Raw genomic sequence first — 7,200 nt, 5'->3', positions numbered from 1 at the left:
TTTATAATATATAAAATATACATCAATGAGTATATGAATACTGTATTTGAATATATTTATTAATATGATTATATATTTATATAATTCATGTTATAATTTTTATATCTTTGTATTATATATATAAAAAACTCTAGAACTGCATTTTGAAGGATGAAAAATGTGAGATTTTAAGGTTAAAGTTAACCTCAGAGGGACCTCAACATATGAAAATCATAAAGCATAGAATATTGAAAATATTATCCTTAGATGTAACTAGACCATACATAGGATATATAGGAAGACATTCCAGGATGATGAAACCAAAATGTGGGATGATACAAATCATAGAAGAATGAATACTTTGAATTGGAAAAATGGGGGGCTGAGAGTAATACAACAAGAAAAACGAACATAGTGAGAAGGATGGATTAGAGCACAATAAGAGCGAAAGTTAGGGATGTCAGAAAGAAAATATAAACATAAAACTATTGAAACATATAGAGAGTATTTTTCTTTACAACAAAAACAAACAAACAAAAACTTAGAATTTGAGGTGTGGAGGGAAGAAATAAAAATCCAGTTTCTGATACTTTCTGATTTGGTTTAAATGCAGAAAATATCAATCTAATTCCCATCCAGCTTTGGGCTCTGTTATCAAAAGACAGAGAGTTTGCCTGCTCTCTGTGATCACAATAACAGTGTGAGATTTTAATGCCCCACTGTCAGTATTAGACAGATCTACAATACAGCAAATTAACAAGGATATCCAGGACTCGAACTCAGTTCTGGACCAAGCAGAACTAATAGACATCTACAGAACTCTCCATTCCAAGTCAACAGAACATACATTCTCTTCAGCACTACATTATACTTATTCTAAAAGTGACCACATAATTGGAAGTAAAATACTCCTCAACAAATGCAAAAGAACGGAAATCATAACAGTCTCTCAGACCACAGTGCAATCAAATTAGAACTCAAGGTTAAGAAACTCACTCAAAACCGAACTACATAGAAACTGACAACCTGCTCCTGATAAATAACGAAATGAAGGCAGAAATAAAGATGTTCTAAGAAGAAAAATACTAGAATCTCTGGAACACATTTAAAGCAGTATGTAGAGGAAAATTTATAGCACTAAATGCCCACAATAGAAAGCAGGAAAGATCTAACATTGACACCCTAACATCACAATTAAAAGAACTAGAGAAGCAAAAGCAAACACATTCAAAAGCTAGCAGAAGACGAGGAACAACCAAGATCAGAGCAGAACTGAAGGAGAAAGAGATACACACACACACACACACGCACACACACAAACTTTCCAAAAATCAATGAATCCAGGAGTGGTGTTTTTTTTTTTTTTTTGAAAAGATCAACAAAATAGATAGATGGAATAAAAAATGATAAAGGGGATAACACCACTGAGCCCACAGAAATACAAACTACTGTCAGAGAATACTATAAACACCTCTATGCAAACTAGAAAATGTAGAAAAAATTGATAAATTCCTAGACACATACACCCTCCCAAGACTAAACCAGGAATAAGTCAAATCCCTGAATAGCCAAATACTGGAAATTGAGGCAGCAATTAATAGCCACCAACCAAAAAAAGTCCAGAACCAGACGGATTCACAGCTGAATTCTACCAGAGGTATAAAGAGATGTTGGTACCATTCCTTCTGAAACTATTCGAAACAACAGAAAAAGAGGGAATTCTCTCTAACTCGTTTTATGAGGCCATCATTATCCTGATGCCAAAACCTGGCAGAGAAACACACGAAAAAAGAAAATTTCAGGCCAATATCCTTGATAAACATCGATGTGAAAATCCTCAATAAAATACTGGCAAACCGAATCCAGCAGAACATCAAAAAGCTTATCCGATCAAGTCAGCTTCATCCCTGGGATGCAAGGCTGGTTCAAATATGCAAATCAATAAACCTACTCCATCACATAAACAGAAACAATGACAAAATCCATGATTATCTCAATAGATGCAGAAAGGCCTTCAATAAAATTCAGCAGGCCTTCAGACTTAAAACTCTCAATAAACTAGGCAGTGATGGAACATATCTCAAAATAATAAGAGCTATTTATGACAAACCCACAGCCAATATCATACTGAATGGGCAAAAAATGGAACCATTCCCTTTGAAAGCCAGCATAAGACAAGGTTGCCCTCTCTCACCACTCCTATTCAGTGTAGTATTGGAAGTTGTGGTCAGGGCAATCAGGCAAGAGAAAGAAATAAAGGGTATTCAATTAGGAAAAGAGGAAGCCAAACTGTCTCCGTTTGCAGATGACATGATTGTGTATTTAGAAAACCCCATCATCTCAGCCCAAAATCTCCTTAAGCTCATAAGCAACTTCAGCAAAGTCTCAATACAAAATCAATGTGCAAAAATCACAAGCACTCCTATATACCAATAACAGACAAAGAGCCAAATCATGAGTGAACTCCCATTCACAATTGCTACAAAGAGAATAAAATACGTAGAAATACAACTTGCGGCCGGGCGCGGTGGCTCAAGCCTGTAATCCCAGCACTTTGGGAGGCCGAGGCGGGCGGATCACAAGGTCAGGAGATCGAGACCACAGTGAAACCCCGTCTCTACTAAAAATACAAAAAATTAGCCGGGCGCGGTGGCGGGCGCCTGTAGTCCCAGCTACTCAGGAGGCTGAGGCAGGAGAATGGCGGGAACCCGGGAGGCGGAGCTTGCAGTGAGCCGAGATCGCGCCACTGCACTCCAGCCTGGGCAACAGGGTGAGACTCCGTCTCAAAAAAAAAAAAAAAAAAAAAAAAAAAAAAAAAAAAAAAAAAAACAGAAATACAACTTGCAAGGAATGTGAAGGACCTCTTCAAGGAGAACTACAAACTACTGCTCAAGGAAGTAAGAGAGGACACAAACAAATGGAAAAACATTCCATGCTCATGGATAGGAAGAAGCAATATTGTGAAAATGACCATATTGCCCAAAGTAATTTATAAATTTATGCTATCCCTATCAAGCCACCATTGACTTTGTTCACAGAATTGGAAAATAACTACTTTAAATTTCATATGGAACCAAAAAAGAGCATGCATAGCCAAGACAATCCAAAGCAAAAAGAACAAGGCTGGAGGTATCACACTACCTGGCTTTAAACTATACTACAAGGCTACAGTAACAAAAACAGCATGGTACTGGTACCAAAACAGATATATAGGCCAATGGAACAGAACAGAGCCCTCAGAAATAGTACCACATATCTACAACCATCTGATCTTTGACAAACCAACAAAAACAAGAAATGGGGAAAGGATTCCCTATTTAATAAATGGTGCTGGGAAAATTGGCTAGCCATAAGTAGAAAGCTGAAACTGGATCCCTTCCTTACATCTTGTAAAAAAATTAATTCAAGATGGATTGGAAACTTAAATGTAAGACCTAAAATTATAAAAACCCTAGAAGATATCCTAGACAATACCATTCAGGACATAGGCATGGGCAAAGACTTCATGACTAAAACGCCAAAAGCAATAGAAACAAAAGCCAAAATAGACAAACAGGAACTGATTAAACTAAAGAGTTTCTGCACAGCAAAAGAAGCTATCAGCAGAGTGAACAGGCAACCAACAGAATGGGAGAAAAATTTTACTATCTATCCATCTGATAAAGGGCTAATATCCAGAATCTACAAAGAACTTAAACAAATTTACAAGAAGAAAACAACAACCCCATCAAAAGTGGGCAAAGGATTTGAACAGACACTTCTCAAAAGAAGATATATATGCAGCCAACAAACATAAGAAAAAGAGCTCATCATCATTGGTCATTAGAGAAATTCAAAACTACAATGAGATACCATCTCATATCAGTTAGAATGGTCATCTTTAAAAAGTCAGAAAAGAGCAGATGCTGGAGAGGATGTGGAGAAACAGGAAAGCTTTTACACTGTTAGTGGGAGTGTAAATTATTTCAACCATTGTGGAAGACAGTGTGGTGATTTCTCAAGGATCTAGAACCAGAAATACCATTAGACCCAGCAATCCCATTTCTGGGTATATACCCAAAGTATTATAAATCATTCTACTATAAAGACACATGCACACGTATTTTTACTGCAGCACTATTTACAATAGCAAAGGCTGGGAACTAACTCAAATGCCCATCAATGATGGACTGGATAAAGAAAATGTGGCACATGCATACCATGGAATACTATGCAGCCATAAAAAAGGATGAGTTCATGTCCTTTGCAGGGACATGGACGACACTGGAAACCATTATTCTCAGCAAACTAACAGAAAAACAGAAAACCAAACACTGCATGTTCTCACTCACAAGTCAGAGTTGAACAATGAGAACACATGGACACAGGGAGGGGAACATCACAAACCAGGGCTTGTCAGGGGATGGGGAGCTAGTGGAGGGATAGCATTAGGAGAAATACCTAATATAGATGATGGGTTGATGCGTGCAGTAAACCACCATGGCACATATATACCTATGTAACAAACTTGCACGTTCTGCACATATACCCCAGTACTTAAAACTATAATTTAAAAAAAAGAAAAAGAATACAAGAATTGGAAATAATGTAACCATTTTACAAGAGAGAAACTACTAAATAATTGATGGTGTACTCTTAGGATGGAGCATAAACAGCCATTAAAAATCATGGGTTTTGCATGTTCTTGCTTGTAAGTGGGAGCTTAGCTATGGGTATGCAAGGCATACAGAGTGGTATAATGGACATTGGAGATTCAGAAGTGGGGAATGTAGGAGGGAGATGAGGGATGAAAAACTACCTATTAAAGTACAATATACGATACAGGATGAGGGGTACACTAAAATCCCAGACTTCACCACTATATAATTCATCCATATAACCAAAAACCACTTGTATGCCTAAAGCCACTGAAATAAAAACAATAATAATAACCCTCTGTACTCTAGCATGAGAAAGGAAAATCCGAATCTATCAAGGGGGAGTGAATGTTTCAAAAATATCCACCCTTCATACTGTGAAACAGTGGTCTGCAATACCCTGAGGTGCCAGTCCTGCCTAACACCCAAGGATGCAGGAAATATGAATCATATAACAAAGCTTATAATCTAAGGAATCTTATTTGTGACTGTGTAATAGCTAAAGAATAGATGATGAGAGAGAAATGCCTTTGTCCAGTGAGAAAAATTAGGAAAATATGAAAACAAGATCCATTAAAATTACACTATTTTATGTGGAGTGAATTTATTTGCATTTTAAAATGATAATCTTACTAAACTTATTAAGATGTGATTCTTATCCTATTATATCAATGTTATATTCAAAAAGGAGGAGTAACACTTGGGATTTCTTCAGATTAATTTTTCCTTGTATGATTTGTTTTACTATCTAACATTTATTTTGAATGGCAAGTGAGAATTTTTCATGTACTAACAGTAATTTTGCACATTTCCTCCTTTAATATAATGATGATTACATATGTTTTTTAAATAGCAAAACATTTTTCTATATTGCTTTGCCCTCTGATAAAATTTGCGTGATTAATTATTTTCAAAGTTATTAAACTAAAAACAACATAAAGTTTTGGAACTAGCTGAGAATGCTGGCAATTTAAACTTTTGAAGTCATTTTTCCATTTGTTTAAAGTTTTATTAGATATTATGATGTTCTTATGATTTTGAAAGTTAAAACAGTAATTGAACTATTTTCTGGATTTATTCCTGTTAGTCACACCACTAAGACATCACTAGCTGTTTTAAGTTATCCTGTATGAAAACTGAACACCTGACAACTAAAAGAACTCCACGGAACTAGTACAAGAGATGATACAAGTTATAAATGTAGGCGTAGATGTAGATATAGACATAGGTATATTAAATACATGTATATGTGTTTATAGCTATGACATTTGATAATGCATAATTAGAGAAATACGGGGCTTAGAAAGAATGGTAAGCCATCACAGCCTTTACTATACATTACCTGCAAAAAGGATTCTACTTAGCTTGTCTGCCCTGTGTGACTCCAGGTGAATGAAACAGATATTAGGCAAGTTCAGGAAACTACAGTTAATTTAAGGGGGGTGTTGGGAATTATTCTGCATATGACACTTATTAATAAAGAAATATAATTTGAAATGACAGCAAGTTTCTAGTTTTTATGTAAGTGGGTGTTAAAAAGCAAAAATTTGATAAAGAAATTATTGGTATAAGTAGAGTAAAAGTTGTTACTATGTAAATTGTGACAACCATTCTGAGGGGAATTTGTCAAAATTCATAAAAAATTAAATGTATATACTACTTATAAGAGTTTATGATGCTGGGATCTGGGGGGTAGAAGAAATGGGGAGATTTTTGTCAAAGATACAAAGAAAAAAGAATTTTTGATCCAACAAGGATATGGAGAATTTGAACTCTTATATTTTGCTGGCAGAAATGTAAAATGGTGAAGCCTCTTTGGAAAATAGTTTGGCAGTTGCTCAAAATGTTCAACATAGAATACATAATCCAGCAATTCTTCTCATGATTACATATCCAAGAGAAATTGAAACATACATCCAGACAAAAATTTGAACATGAATGTTCATAGTATTATTTACAATAGCCAAAAGGTAGAAAAGTCACACATCTTTCAACTAATGAATAGATAAATAAAATATGATAGATCCGTATCAGTACTAAAAATGGATAAAGGGGCCAGGTGCGGTGTCTCAGGCCTGTAATCTCAGCCCTTTGGGAGGCCGAGGCGGGTGGATCACGAGGTCAGGAGATAGAGACTATCCTGGCTAACACGGTGAAACACCGTCTCTGCTAAAAAAAACCAACCAAACAAACAAACAAACAAAAATTGGCCAGGCGTGGTGGCGGATACCTGTAGTCCCAGCTACTCCAGAGGCTGTCGCAGGAGAATCTCTTGAACCAGGGAGGTAGAGGTTGCAGTGAGCCGAGATCGGCCATTACATTCCAGCCTGGGTGACAGAGCAAGACTCTGTCTCATAAGAAAAAAAAAAAAAATGAAGAAAGTTCTGATATATGCAACAACGTGGGTGAACCTTGAAAACACTACACTAAATGAAAAAGCCAGTCCAAAACAGTATATGTTACCTGATTTTATTTATATGAAATGTCTAAAATAGGCAAATCTATAGAGAAAGAATGTAGATTAAAGGTTTACTAACACTAGACTGAGGATGTATGGTGGAGAGTGGCTGTTAAGGGAAATGAC

This window comes from Macaca thibetana, chromosome 4, assembly GCF_024542745.1.
Source record: "Macaca thibetana thibetana isolate TM-01 chromosome 4, ASM2454274v1, whole genome shotgun sequence".
In the NCBI taxonomy this organism is placed as follows: Eukaryota; Metazoa; Chordata; class Mammalia; order Primates; family Cercopithecidae; genus Macaca; species Macaca thibetana.
Note: the sequence above shows the minus strand (reverse complement) of the source record.